Source organism: Pseudorca crassidens, chromosome 12 (genome assembly GCF_039906515.1).
Source record: "Pseudorca crassidens isolate mPseCra1 chromosome 12, mPseCra1.hap1, whole genome shotgun sequence".
Taxonomy (NCBI): Eukaryota; Metazoa; Chordata; class Mammalia; order Artiodactyla; family Delphinidae; genus Pseudorca; species Pseudorca crassidens.
Window position 1 is genome coordinate 33970241 of NC_090307.1, and position 15887 is coordinate 33986127.

Below are 15887 nucleotides of genomic sequence, written 5' to 3' on the forward strand. Positions count from 1 at the left end.
CTGAGCCTGCGTGTCCAAAGCCTGTGCTCCGCAATGGGAGAGACCACAACAGTGAGAGGCCCGCATACCCAAAAGAAACAAAACAAAACATGAGTGTTAAAACATATATTCTTGTTGAGGAATCTAAGTTAACAATAAGAATGTTTACGCAGAGAGAGTTTCCTAATCTTCAATATTTCCCCTGGTATTTGGATAAGAATACTCAATAATCAGCTATTACTTTGGAGGAAAAAATATAGTTAACCAAACAGGACTTTTACTACAATTTTGCACAGGAAGACAGAAAGAGGAGAATTGAAACTTGCAATAAAAGCTGACACTAAGAAGTCAATTTTTATATGTAAACTACAAATAAAAAATGTGTGTTGTATTTATTTAACAAATTAATTTGGGGTTAAATGTAAAGGTCAATCTGCAGAGTAGAGAAGTAAAAGAAAAGAACCTTCAACTAGAAATGTTGTCTTGTTTGGCTTCACTAGGGATTCAGCACATGAATTTAAGCATATCATGTAATCTATACACTTTATTGTTCTCATTTGTAATATGTAAATCCTACATTTCCTACTTCATTGAATCAATCATCTATGGATTAAAATAGATAATGAACATGGAAAATTTTTTGTATAAAAAGCACAAAGAAAATGGAAGGTAGTATTTTGGTTATACTATTATTATTATTATAAACTATATTGCATGTGATTAGTTTAAGACAGATTGGAAAATAGAAGCAACTGAGAGTTGAGTCTGGATACATTGAGATGACTGATGTTGTAACTGTCAAGAAGTGAATTAAATTGTCTAAATTATGGTTCAACTATTTTTCCTTTTTAGCTCAGTTTTTCACCTTTTTGACTGTCTTCTTAGGTGATAGCAGAATTAAATTTTAATAGAAAATGTAAAATATTTCAATATTATTGCTCATACACCCAAGAATCTTTGAATCAATATCTACCCTATTTTCTCTTCAGGCTGTGTATGACAACTCTCTCTCCTTGAGTCTTAAGGGAGAATAGAAAAAATATGAACAAAATTTGATAAAAAATAAAATCAAACCACATGTTCAACAGCAAAACTCCCACATGCAAAAGTGTATGAGACAAGGCAGTGACAAACCTCCCAATAAGTTGATGACTGATATAGTTTTCCTGATTATTTTTTCTTTTTCAAACCATAGTTCCCCAAGCAAGAAAATACAGTGAGTAAAGCATCTTAAGTCATATTTGGTCATTTATGTCAAACACTCCACACAGCCTCCAGAATTATCTGACAAATTGGTCTAATTTTGTTCCTACTTTTCTCAGGAATACTGCCATTGTTATATTACCTATTAAGTTCACAGCCTATACAAATACAGTGAGGAACTTATACAGCTATCCCATCATTGGGCTAGTTTAGGTGGTGATAAAATAAGTGGTTTTCCCAAGATGTTGAGATTATTGAGAAAGGGTTTTTGTTATTGTTTGCTTTGTTTTTGTATTAAGCATCATTTTAAAACAAGCACCACTTTCACACACATATATAGTTGTCCTTATCTTTATACCTAAAATATTTTTATTTATCTTTGTATATATATTTGGAATGTATTACTATCAAGTATGCATGTGTTCTACTCTTCATTGCAATTTTTTCTTTCCCTTTCTTGTAAATTCTGCCTTCTACCAGAGTGACATGTTTCATAAATAATCTTTTTTAAAAAGGAAAGGGAAAACAAACAGCAATGCTTTTTAAAATATATTCTATGTATATATTCTACTTATTTCCAAAACTTATATCAAGAGTTTTGAGGCAGTGATTTCATAGCTGAGGGCTAAAGTGACTTCACAGAACAAAGAGTTACAATGAAAGTAATAATGATCATTTTCTGCTTGTCAAGTTATGAGTCTGTGCTCGATCCTAAACTTTCTTGGTAGTTCAGAGTGATTAACAGATATGGAATAGAAAAGAAACATTAAGGAAATTCTTGTTAGAAGAGACCTTTGTAAGTAGCATTCCTGGATTTAAGAGAATGAGATAAATAAATATTTTCTGAAAGTACAAAAGGAAAAATTACTATGATTCCTGACACTGCTGTTGGCCATGGAAAAAAGATTTTGGACCAAGTAGTGGCATTGCTGGTCTAAGACTGGTGAATCTAGACTGGTCTAGACCAGGGGATCTCCAAAACTTGTTCAGAGAGTTTATAATGTCAATTTTATTTTTATAACAAAACTAAAACAGTATTCTCATTTTTTCACTGTTGACATTTATACTGATGGTACAGAAATTATGGTACATAAAAATACTAGTTCCTTGGAATAAATCAATGTGGTGGTACAAATTCTACTAGAGATTATTTTATTCTTGACCACTACACACTTAGAGTAAAAATATGCTAATTTTATTTAAGAATCTCTTTGATGAATCAATAGAAATTATGAAATTTATTAAATCTCTACCCTTGAGTACATATTTTTCTTTAATATACTGTATGAGAAAATGATAAAGAACCTCTGTCCCATACTGATATTAGATGGTTAACTCCAGGAAAACACCTGTGCAATTGAGTGGCAGGCTAAATCAGCTAATTTGTTCATAGAAGGCTGTTTTTTATTAGTAATAATAATTTACTGACAAAATATGGTTATTCAGACTTAGGTAGTTGGCATATATTTTCTCAAAAAATAATGAATAAGCTAGTTACTTCAAGGAAAACAAATGACAATGCCACCATCAGATTTGCAAACAAAAATTAGAATTTTGGAAAATCTGTATGCACCCCATGGATTTGGACAGCTCTTCAATATTTTAAGACTTTTCTGATGAAATCAGTGGGAATATTAATGAATCTGATCTTGATATTTTACAATAAAATGTGTCAACATTTAGAAATTCAGCTTGGGTCAATAAACCAATGTTTTACAAATGATAATTGTAGGATTTTAAAAAACAATTAATTGATAAAACCTCATTCAAAATTTCTGCTGTCTGAAGGTGGAGAACCAGGAACATTGTTGGTTCAATTCAGTCTGACTCTGAAAGCCTGAGAACCAGGACAGCTTATGGTGTAATTCTCAGCCTTAGTTGGATGTCTGAGGGCAGGAGCTCAAACAAAAAGAAAAAAAGTCACCCATCCTCTGCCTTTTTCTTCTATTCAGGCTCCCAATGGATTGGATGATACCGACTCACTTTGGTGAGGGTGGATCTTTACTCAGTCTAACAATCCAAGTGATAATCTTTCCTAGAAACGTCCTCACCAATGCATCCAGAAATAATATTTTACCAGGCATTCCTTACCCCAGTCAGATAGACACATAAAATTAACCATAGCAGAAGCAACATGAAAATTTAAGTGTCTTCCCAGAGCCACATGAATCTGCAAAACTGTAAAACAATAATACTCTTCTCTCCAACTATTTTTGTTTTGAAAATTGTAGTTCTTTTGTTTCATAAACATTATTTATGTTAACATATAATGGAGTTTATTATTAATTATACTAATAAACATTTTTAAAGTCTGTTTTATTTTATAATATAGAAATATTAATACGTAATGCATATAAGCAAAGATTTATAGAATTCTCAATAATTTTTGAGTGGGGTCCTGACCTTTATCTTACACCACTCACAAAAATTAATGCAACAAGAATTCAAGCCTTAGATGTAAGAAGTGAGACAAATACAGCAAGAATGCATTGGAGGGACGAGGGGAAGATGGCGGCAGAGTAAGACACGGAGATCACCTTCCTCCCAACAGATACATCAGAAATACATCTACACGTGGAACAACTCCTACAGAACACCTACTGAACACTGACAGAAGACCTCAGACCTCCCAAAAGGCAAGAAACTCCCCACGTACCTGGGTAGGGCAAAAGAAAAAAGAATAAACAGAGACAAAAGAATAGGGATGGGACCTGCACCAGTGGGAGGGAGCTGTGAAGGAGGAAAGGTTTCCACACACTAGGAAGCCCCTTTGTGGGCGGAGACTGCGAGTGGCGGCGGGGGGTGGGGAGCTTCGGGGCCGCGGAAGAGAGCGCAACAACAGGGGTGCAGAGGGCAAAGCAGGAAGATTCCCACACAGAGGATTGGTGCCGACCGGCACTCACCAGCCCGAGCGGCTTGTCTGCTCACCTGCCAGGGCGGGTGGGGCTGGGAGCTGAGGTTCGGGCTTTGGTCGCAACGCAGCACGGGTTGGCGGCGTGAACACAGCCTGAAGGGGTCAGTGCATCACGGCTAGCCTGGAGGGAGTCCGGGAAAAGTCTGGACCTGCTGAAGAGGCATGAGGCTTTTTCTTCCCTCTTTGCTTCCTGGTGCATGACGAGAGGGGATTAAGAGCTCTGCTTAAAGGAGCTCCAGAGATGGGCGCGAGCCCTGGATAAAAGCGTAGACCCCTGAGACGGGCAGGAGATGCTAAGGCTGTGTGCAAGCACAGGTCACAATACACACCTCCCTTCTGGGGAGCCTGTGCAGCCCGCCACTGCCAGGTTCCCGGGATCCAGGGACAACTTCCCCGAGAGAACACACGGCGAACCTCAGGCTGGTGCAACGTCACGCCAGCCTCTGCCACTGCCGAGTCGCCCTGCATTCTGTGTTCCTCCTTCCCCACTGGCCTGAGTGAGCCAGAGCCCCCGAATCAGCGGCTCCTTTAACCCCATCCGGTCTGAGTGGAAAAACAGACGCCCTCCGGCAACCTATACACAGAGGTGGGGTCGAATCCAAAGCTGAGACCCTAGGAGCTGTGAGAACAAAGAAGAGAAAGGGAAATCTCTCCCAGCAGCCTCAGAAGCAGTGATTAAAGCTTCACAATCAATTTGATGTACCCTGCATCTGTGGAATACATGAATAGACAATGAATCTTCCCAAATTGAGGAGGTGGACTTTGAGAGCAAGATATATGATTTTTTCTCCTTTTCTTCTTTTTGTGAGAGTGTACATGTATGCTTCTGTATGAGATTTTGTCTGTATAGCTTTGCTTCCACCATTGGTCCTAAGGTTTTATCCATCCGTTTTTCTATTTTTTAATTTTTTTAATAATTATTTTTTAATTTAATTATTTTATTTTACTTTATTTTCTTTCTTTCTTTCTTTTTTTCCTATCTTCCCTCCTTCCTTCCTTCATTTCTTCCTCCCACCGTCCCTCCCTCCCATTCTTCCTCCTTTCTTTCTTTCCTTCTTTTCTTCTTTCTATCTTTCTTCCTTCATTTCTTCCTTCCTTCCTTCCTTTCTTTCTTTCTTTCTTTCTTTCTTTCTTTCTTTCTTTCTTTCTTTCTTTCTTTCTTTCTTTCTTTCTTTCTTTCTTTCTTCCTATTTCTACTAATTCTTTCTCTCTACCTTTTCTCCCTTTTATTCTGAGCAGTGTGGATGAAAGACTCTTGGTGCTGCAGCCAAGAGTCAGTGCTGTGCCTCTCAACTCCACATATTATCAAATGGTGAAAATCTCCCAGAGATCTCCATCTCAACGTCAGCACCCAGGTTCACTCAACGACCAGCAAGAAACAGTGCTGGACACCCTATGCCAAACAACTAGGAAAACAGGAACACAATCCCACCCATTCGCAGAGAGACTGCATAAAATTTTAATAAGTCCACAGACCCCCCAAAACACACCACCAGACGTGGACCTGCCCACCAGAGAGACAAGATCCAGCCTCAACCACCAGAAGACAGGCACTAGTCCCCTCTACCAGGAAGCCTACACAACCCAATGAACCAACCTTAGCCACTGGGGACAGGCACCAAAAACAACGGGAACTACGAACCTGCAGCCTGCAAAAAGGAGACCGCAAACACAGTAAGATAAGCAAAATGAGAACAGAAAAACACACCACAGATGAAGGAGCAAGATAAAAACCCACCAGACCTAACAAATTAAGAGGAAATAGGCAGTCTACCTGAAAAAGAATTCAGAATAATGATAGTAAAGATGATCCAAAATCTTATAAATAGAATAGACAAAATGCAAGAAACATCTAACAAGGACCTAGAAGAACTAAAGATGAAACAAACAACAATGAACAACACAATAAATGAAATTAAAAATACTCTAGATGAGATCAATAGCAGAATAACTGAGGCAGAAGAACGGATAAGTGACCTAGAAGATAAAATAGAGGAAATAATTACTGCAGAGAAGAATAAAGAAAAAAGAATGAAAAGAACTGAGGACAGTCTCAGAGACCTCTGGGACAACATTAAATGCACCAACATTCGAATTATAAGTGTTCCAGAAGAAGAAGAGAAAAAGAAAGGGACTGAGAAAATATTTGAAGAGACTATCATTGAAAATTCCCCTAATATGGGAAAGGAAATAGTTAATCAAGTCCAGGAATCTCAGAGAGTCTCATACAGGATAAATCCAAGGAGAAATATGCCAAGACACATATGAATCAAACTGTCAAAAATTAAATACAAAGAAAGCATTTTAAAAGCAGCAAGGGAAAAACAGCAAATAACACACAAGGGAATCCCCATAAGGTTAACAGCTGATCTTTCAGCAGGAACTCTGCAAGCCAGAAGGGAGTAGCAGGACATATTTAAAGTGATGAAGGAGAAAAACCTGCAACCAAGATTATTCTACCCAGCAAGGATCTCATTGAGATTTGATGGAGAAATTAAAACCTTTACAGACAAGCAAAAGCTGAGAGAGTTCAGCACCACCAAACAAGCTTTACAACAAATGCTAAAGGAACTTCTCTAGGCAAGAAACACAAGAGAAGAAAAAGATATACAATAACGAACACAAAACAATTTAAAAAATGGGAATAGGAACATACATATTGATAATTACCTTAAATGTAAATGGACTAAATGCTCCCACCAAAAGACATAGATTGGCTGAATGGATACCAAAACAAGAACCATATATATGCTGTCTACAAGAGACCCACTTCAGACCTAGAGACACATATAGACTGAAAGTAAGGTGATGTAAAAAGATATTTCATGCAAATGGAAAACAAAAGAAAGCTGGAGTAGCAATTCTCATATCAGACAAAATAGACTTTAAAATAAAGACTATTACAAGAGACAAAAAAGGACACTACATAATGATCAAGGGATCAATCCAAGAAGAAGATATAACAATTGTAAATATTTATGCACCCAACATAGGAGCACCTCAATACAAAAGGCAAATATTAACAGCCATAAAAGGGGAAATCGACAGTAACACATTCATAGTTGGGGACTTTAACACCCCACATTCACCAATGGACAGGTCATCCAAAATGAAAATAAATAAGGAAACACAAGCTTTAAATGATACATTAAACAAGATGAACTTAATTGATATTTATAGGACACTCCATCCAAAAACAACAGAATACACATTCTTCTCAAGTGCTTATGGAACATTCTCCATGATAGATCATATCTTGGGTCAGAAATCAAACCTTGGTATATTTAAGAAAATTGAAATTATATCAAGTATCTTTTCTGACCACAATGCTAAGAGACTAGATATCAGTTACAGGAAAAGATCTGTAAAAAATACAAACACATGAAGGCTGAACAATACAGTACTTAGTAACACAGTGATCACTGAAGAATTCAAAGAGGAAATCAAAAAATACCTAGAAACAAGTGACAATGGAGACACAATGACCTAAAACCAATGGGATGCAGCAAAAGCAGTTCTCAAAGGGAAGTTTAGAGCAACACAATCCTACCTTAAGAAACAGGAAACATCTCGAATAAACAACCTAACCTTGCACCTAAAGCAATTACAGAAAGAAGAACAAAGAAACCAAAAGTTAGCAGAGGGAAAGAAATCATAAAAATCAGATCAGAAGTAAATGAAAAAGAAATGAAGGAAACAATAGCAAAGACCAATAAAACTAAAAGGTGGTTCCTTGAGAAGATAAACCAAATTGATAAACCATTAGCCAGACTCATCAAGAAAAAAAGGGAGAAGACTCAAATCAATAGAATTAGAAATGAAAAAGGAGAAGTAACAACTGACACTGCAGAAATACAAAGGATCATGAGAGATTACTACAAGCAACTCCAAGCCAATAAAATGGACAACCTGGAGGAAATGGACAAATTCTTAGAAATGCACAACTGCCAAGACTGAATCAGGAAGAAATAGAAAATATGAACAGACCAATCACAAGCACTGAAATTGAAACTGTGATTAAAAATCTTCCAACAAACAAAAGCTCAAGACCAGATGGCTTCACACACGAATTCTAGCAAACATTTAGAGAAGAGCTAACACCTATCCTTCTCAAACTCTTCCAAAATATAGCAGAGGGAGGAACACTCCCAAATTCATTCTATGAGGCCACCATCACCTTGATACCAAAACCAGACAAGGATGTCACAAAGAAAGTAAACTACAGGCCAATATCACTGATGAATATAGATGCAAAAATCCTCAACAAAATACTAGCAAACAGAATCCAACAGCACATTAAAAGGATCATACACCATGATCAAGTGGGGTTTATTCCAGGAATTCAAGGAGTCTTCAATATATGCAAATCAATCAATGTGATAGAGCATATTAACAAATTGAAGGAGAAAAAACGTATGATCATCTCAATAGATGCAGAGAAAGTTTTTGAAAAACTTCAAAACCCATTTATGATAAAAGCCCTGCAGAAAGTAGGCATAGAGGGAACTTTCCTTAACGTATTAAAGGCCATATATGACAAACCCACAGCCAACATTGTTCTCAATTGTGAAACACTGAAAGTATTTCCACTAAGATCAGGAACAAGACAAGGTTGCCCACTCTCAGCACTCTTATTCAACATAGTTTTGGAAGTTTTAGCCACAGCTATCAGAGAAGAAAAGGAAATAAAAGGAATCCAAATCGGAAAAGAAGTAAAGCTCTCACTGTTTGCAGATGACATGATACTATACATAGAGTATCCTAAAGATGCTACCAGAAAACTACTAGAGCTAATCAATGAATTTGGTAAAGTTGCAGGATACAAAATTAAAGCACAGAAATCTATGGCTTTCCTATAGACTAATGATGAAAAATCTGAAAGTGAAATCAAGAAAACACTCCCATTTACCATTGCAACAAAAAGAATAAAATATCTAGGAATAAACCTACCTACAGAGACAAAAGACCTGTATGCAGAAAATTATAAGACACCAATGAAAAAATTAAAAATGATACAAATACATGGAGAGATATACTATGTTGTTGGATTGGAAGAATCAACATTGTGAAAATGACTCTACTACCCAAAGCCATCTATAGATTCAATGCAATCCCTATCAAACTACCAATGGCATTTTTCACAGAACTAGAACAAAAAATTTCAAAGTTTGTATGGAAACACAAAAGACCCCGAATAGCCAAAACAATCTTGAGAACGAAAAATGGAGCTGGAGGAATCAGGCTCCCTGACTTCAGCCTATACTACAATGCTACAGTAATCAAGACAGTATAGTACTAGCACAAAAATAGAAATATAGATCAATAGAATCGGATTGAAAGCACAGAAAAAAAGACAAACTCGTATGGTTAACTAATCTGTGACAAAGACGGCAAGGATATACAATGGAGAAAAGCCAGCCTCTTCAATAAATAGGACAGCTACATTTAGGAGAATGAGATTAGAACACAACCTAACACCATACACAAAAATAAACTGAAAATGGATTAAAGATCTAAATGTAAGGCCAGACACTATAAAACTCTTAGAGGAAAACATAGGAAGAACACTCTTTGACATAAACCACAGCAAGATCTTTTTTGACCCACCTCCTAGAGTAATGGAAATAAAAACAAAAAATAAACAAATGGGACTTAAGGAAACTTCAAAGCTTTTGCACAACAAAGGAAATCATAACCAAGATGAAAAGACAAACCTTAGGATGGGAGAAAATATTTGCAAAGGAATCAACAGTCAAAGGATTAATCTCCAAAATATATAAACAGGCCATGCAGCTCAATATCAAAACAACAAATAACCCAATCAAAAACTGATCAGAAGGCCTAGATAGACATTTCTCGAAAGAAGACATACAAATGCCAAGAGACACATGAAAAGCTGCTCAACATCACTAATTATTAGAGAAATGCAAATCAAAACTACTATGAGGTATGACCTCACACCAGTCCGAATGGCCATCATAAAAAAAATCTACAAGCAATAAATGCTGGAGAGAGTGGGGAGGAAGGGGCTCCCACTGTTTGTGGGCATGTAACCTGATACAGCTACTATGGAGAACAGTATGGAGGTTCCTTACATAAACTAAAAATAGAACTACCCTATGACCCAGCAATCCCACTACTGTGCACATACCCTGAGAATACCATAATTCAAAAAGGCACAGGCACTCCAATGTTTATTGCAGCACTATTTACAATAGCTAAGTCATGGAATCAACCTCTATGTCCATTGACAGATGAATGGATAAAGAGGATATGGTACATATATACAATGCAATATTACTCAGCCATAAAAAAGAACAAAATTGGGTCATTTGTAGAGAAGTGGATGGACTTAGAGACTGTCATACAGAGTGAAGTAAGAAAGAGAAAAATAAATATTGTATATTAACACATACATGTGGAATCTAGAAAAATGTTTTGCAAGGCAGAAACAGAGACACAGATGTAGAGAACAAATGTATGGACACCAAGGGGAGAAGAAGGGGGTGGGGAGTGGGGGGTGAATTGGGAGATTGGGATTGACATATATACACTAACATGTATAAAATAGATAACTAATAAGAACCTGCTGTATAGCATAGGTAACTCTATTTCACTTAGCCGTACAGTAGAAACTAACACAACATTGTAAAACAACTATATCCCAATGAAAGAAAGAAAATGTACTGAAAAAGAAGTTACAACTGACACCACAGAAATACAAAGCATCTTAAGAGACTACCACAAGCAACTATACACAAATAAAATGGGCAATCTAGAAGAAATAAATAATTTCTTACAAGGGTACAATCTCCCAAGGATGAATCAGGAAGAGATATAAAATATTAATAGAACAATTATAATTACTGAAATTGAATGTGTAATTTAAAAAACCCCAACAAAAAAGTCCATGATCAAATGATTTCACAGGTAAATTCTACCAAAAGTTTAGAGTAATCACCTATCCATCTGAAACCATTCTAAAAAAATTTCAGAGAAAAGAACACTTCTGAACTCTTTGTGTGAGACCACCATCACTCTGATAATGAAAGCAGACCATGATATCACAAAAAGGAAAATTGTACGCCAATAACATTGCTGAACATAGATGCAAAAACCTTCAAAAAAATATTAACAAACCGAAGCTAACAATATATTTAAAAGATCATACACCACAATCAAGTGAGATTTATCCCAGGAATGTAAGAATTTTTCAATATCCACAAATCAATCCGTATGATATATCACATTAAAAAATTGAAGAATAAAAAACATGATCATCTCAATACATCAAGTCCCTTACATACGAACCTTCATGTGAACTTTCAAAGATGTGAACATGCATTCACATGTCCAATCATGGAAGCTAGTTCACATGTCTGGTGTACATTGTCATGTGTGTGCATCCTCTACAAGTGGTTGTGCTTTAGTGTACTTTACTGTACAGTATTGTATAGAGTACAGTAGTACAATATCTTTATTATAAGCCCAGGATGTTCAGAAGCAAGCATAAAGTAGCAGTGATGTAGCTGGTACTGCTAAGGAGCACCAGCTGTTGTACTGTACTACTGTACTTTTTGAGGTACTGTACTCAGTATGATGTATGATGAAAATATTTTCTTTATTTTTTGTGTTTGTTTTTTATTTATTTGTTTTATGTAATATTTTTATGTATTATTTGAAAAGTATTATAAACCTATTACAGTACTATATAGCCAATTATGTTAGTTGGGTACCTAGGATAACTTTGTCAGACTTAAGAACAAATTGGACTTACGATGTGCTCTCAGAATGGAATTCGTTTGTATGTAGGGGACTTACTCTATGTCATCTAATATGATCATCTCAATAAAAACCATATGATCATTTTGATAAAATTCAACATCCGCTTAAGATAAAATCTCTTCAGAAAGTGGGCATACAGGGAATATACCTCAACATAATAAAGGCCATATATGACAAGCTGATAGTTAACATCACACTCAGTAGTGAAAAGCTGAAGGCATTACCTCTAAGATCAGGTATAAGACAAGGATGCCCACTCTTGCTACTTTAAGGCAACATGGTATTGGAAGTTCTAGCCACAACAATCAGAGAGGAAACAGAAATAAAATGAATCTAAATTGGAAAAGAAGTAAAACTGTCACTATTTACAGATGACATGATACTATATGGAGAAAATGATAAAGATGCTACTAGAAAACTACTAGAGCTCATCAATTAATTTGGTAAAGTCACAATATACAAAGTTAATAGACAGAAATCCATTGCATTTCTAAACAGTGACAATGAAATATCAAAAAGAGAAATTAAGGAAACAATCCCATTTAGCATCACATCATAAAGAATAAAATGCCTAGGAATAAACCAATTTAAGGAGGCAAAAGACCTATATTGTGGAAACTATAAGATGCTGTTGAAACTAGTTGGAACAGCATCCAACTAGTTTCCAACTAGTTAGATGGAAGGATATACTATGTTCTTGGACTGGAAGAATCAATATTGTTAAAATAACCATACCCAAGGCAATCTACAGATTCAATGCAATGTCTATCAAATTACCAATGTCATTTCTCACAGAGCCAGAACAAAAGATTTTTAAATTTATTTAGAAACACAAAAAAACACTGGATAGTCAAAACAATCTTGAGAAAGAGGAACAGAGCTGGAGGAATCAGGCTCCCTAACTTCAGACTATACCTCAAAGCTACAGTAACCAAACAATGTGTTGCTGGAAGAAGAGTAGACACATAGATTAATGGAACAGGATAGAAAGCCCCAAAATAAACTGGCACACCTATGATGAATTAATCTATGACAAAGGAGGCAAGCATATACAGTGGAGAAAAAGATTATTTCTTTAATAATTGGTGCTGGTAAAACTGGACAGCAAATGTAAAACAGTGATGTTGGAACATTCCCTCACACTGTATACAAAAAAAAAAAAAAAAAAAAAAAAAAACTCCAAATAGATTAAAGACCTAAATATAAGACTGGATGCTCTAAAACTCCTAGAGGAAAACATAGGCAGAACCCTCTTTGACATAAATCACAGCAATCTTTCTTTATATCTATCTTCTAAAGTAATGGAAACAAAAGCAAAATAAATGTGACCTAATTGAACTTAAAAGCTTTTTCACAAAAAAGGAAACCATAAAATTATAAAGCAACCTACAGATTGGGAGAAAATGTTTGCAAACCATGAAACAAACAAGGGATTAATTTCCAAAATATAAAAAAAATGGCTTATACAGCTCAATATCAAAAAAACAAAAACCCAATCAAAAAAAGGGCAGAAGACTTAAATAGACATTTCTTCAAAGAAGGCATACAGATGGGCAACAGGCACATAGATAGATGCACAACATCGCTAATTACTAGAGAAATACAAATCAAAACTACAATGAGAAACCACCTCACCCTTACCAGAATGGTCATCATCAAAAAGTCTACAAATAATAAAGGCTGAAGAGGGTGTGGGAAAAAGGGAACCCTCCTAACACTGTCGGTAAGTATGTAAATTGGTGCAGCCACTATGGAGAACTGTATGGAGGTTCTTTAAAACACTAATAATAGAGTTACCATATGATCATGCAATCCCATGCCTGGGCATATATCTGGAAAAGACAAAAATTGTAATTCAAAAAGATGTAAGTACCCCAATATTCATAGCAACGCTATTTACAATACAACAGCAAAGACATGGAGGCAATCTAAATATCCATCAACAGATGAATGGATAAAGAAGATATGTTGTGTGTATATATATGTATGTATACATATGTGTATATATGTATGTATGTATATGTATGTGTATATATGTATGTGTGTTTGTATATATAGATATAGATATAAAATATATACACACAATGGAATATTACTCAGCTGTAAAAATAATTTAAATACTGCCATTTCCTGCAACATGGGTGGACCTAGAGATTATCATACTAAGTGAAGAAAATATCATATGATATCACTTGTATGTGAAGTCTAAAAAGAGTAATACAAATGAACTTATTTACAAAACAGAAATAGGCTCACAGACATAGAAAGCAAACTTAATGTTACCAAATGGGAAAGGGTGGGGGAGGGATAGAGTGGAAATTTGGGATTAACAGATACTACTATATATAAAAGAGATAAATAACAAGGACCTACTGTATAGCACAGGCAACTATATTCAATAGCTCATAATAGCATATAATGGAAAAGAATCTGAAGAAGCAAATATATTCTTGTTCAGATTCTTTTCTATTGTAGGTTATTACAAGTAACTGAATATATATTTGTATATATATGTATGTATATATAAATAAATTTATAATATATATAATTTATAGTATTAATATATAATCATTTTGCTCTACACCTGAAACATTGTAAATCACTTATACTTCAAGTTATTTAATTAATTAAAATAATCAATATATTATTTTATTTAATAGATGTTTTTAAAATCTACAACTACATTTAAAATTATAAGCAAATATGTAACTCAGTTTTTAAATTCAAACTTCTTTTGGGTCTTCTAATTTGAAACTTGGGCAGTCTCTTATATTTGATCAATTATAGCTACTTATTTAATAATACATAGCTAGGAAATGACAGAGAAGGGATTCAAGCATAGTTCTGTTTGAATTCAAAGAAGTTTCTATAAATTACGTTGTTAAAATTTTGTATAACTTCCTAACAATACTAAGATAATTCAAAGTGTTGTCAAATCTAAGTTCATTTGTCTGGTGCACAGTGAGGCTAAACGAACTGAAATGTTAAAGTTTTGAGTTGAAAAAGATTTATTGCAAGGGCCAAGCAAAGATAACAGGAGGCTCTTGCTCAAAAGACCTGAACTCCCTAATGGTTTTCAAGAAAGTGATTTAAAGGCAAAATTAGAAGTGAGGGCTGCAGGGTGTGTGACTTTATTCTGATTGGCTGGTGGTGAGGTAACAGGGTGGTATTCCAGGAATCTTGTGCTCATCCCAAAGTTACCATTCTCTACTTAGATGGGGACCTTAGTTCCTGTATAAGAGCTCAAAGATATATTGTTATGTGTATGCCTTGAGAAGAAACTAGGACTCTGCTTTATCTACGCACTATTGTTTCCTGACTTCTTTCCCTTTGTTTCTGCATTTACTCACTTCCCTAATTAGTAGCTGTTTGAATCTGCCCTTTGGAACTCAGGGAGTGTCTAGGAGGCTGAAGCATTTTTCCTACAAACAAGAAATGGGGGACACAGAGGGATTTTTGTATCCGGGGGGTCCCCACAGGGTACTGTTCAGTTTCAAAAGGAGATTAGTGGTTACTGAAGTATTTGAGAGAATCTTAATGATAGTATAAGAGCTGAGTGTTGAAAAATAGTTAGGATTTTTATTGACAGAAAGAGCATTGTAATCAGAATGAGTGTCAAAAAATAAAGTCGTTGCATCCCTAAAAATCTCTCCTATTAAAAAAAAAAATTCTCTGCTTTGGTAGACTAATAGTAATACTCATATATTATTATTACTTCTAAAAATGCCTTACATTTACTGAAAGTTTACAGTCTAGCACCATGCAAACCATATGGAAAAATGGTCTCATTCAATGTTATATTAAAAACCTGAGGATTGCTACTGTTCTCATTCTAAGAAAGAAAAATTTGAAGCTAATGGGAGATTAAGTAATTTGCCTGAAAGCATAAAGAAAATAGCAGAACAGTAGTACAAACCCAAATATATATAAATCCACTACCTGAGTTCACAAATTATAGCATTCTGTTGTCTTAGTCTTTCATTCCACTTTAAGGTCAAGAAAATCT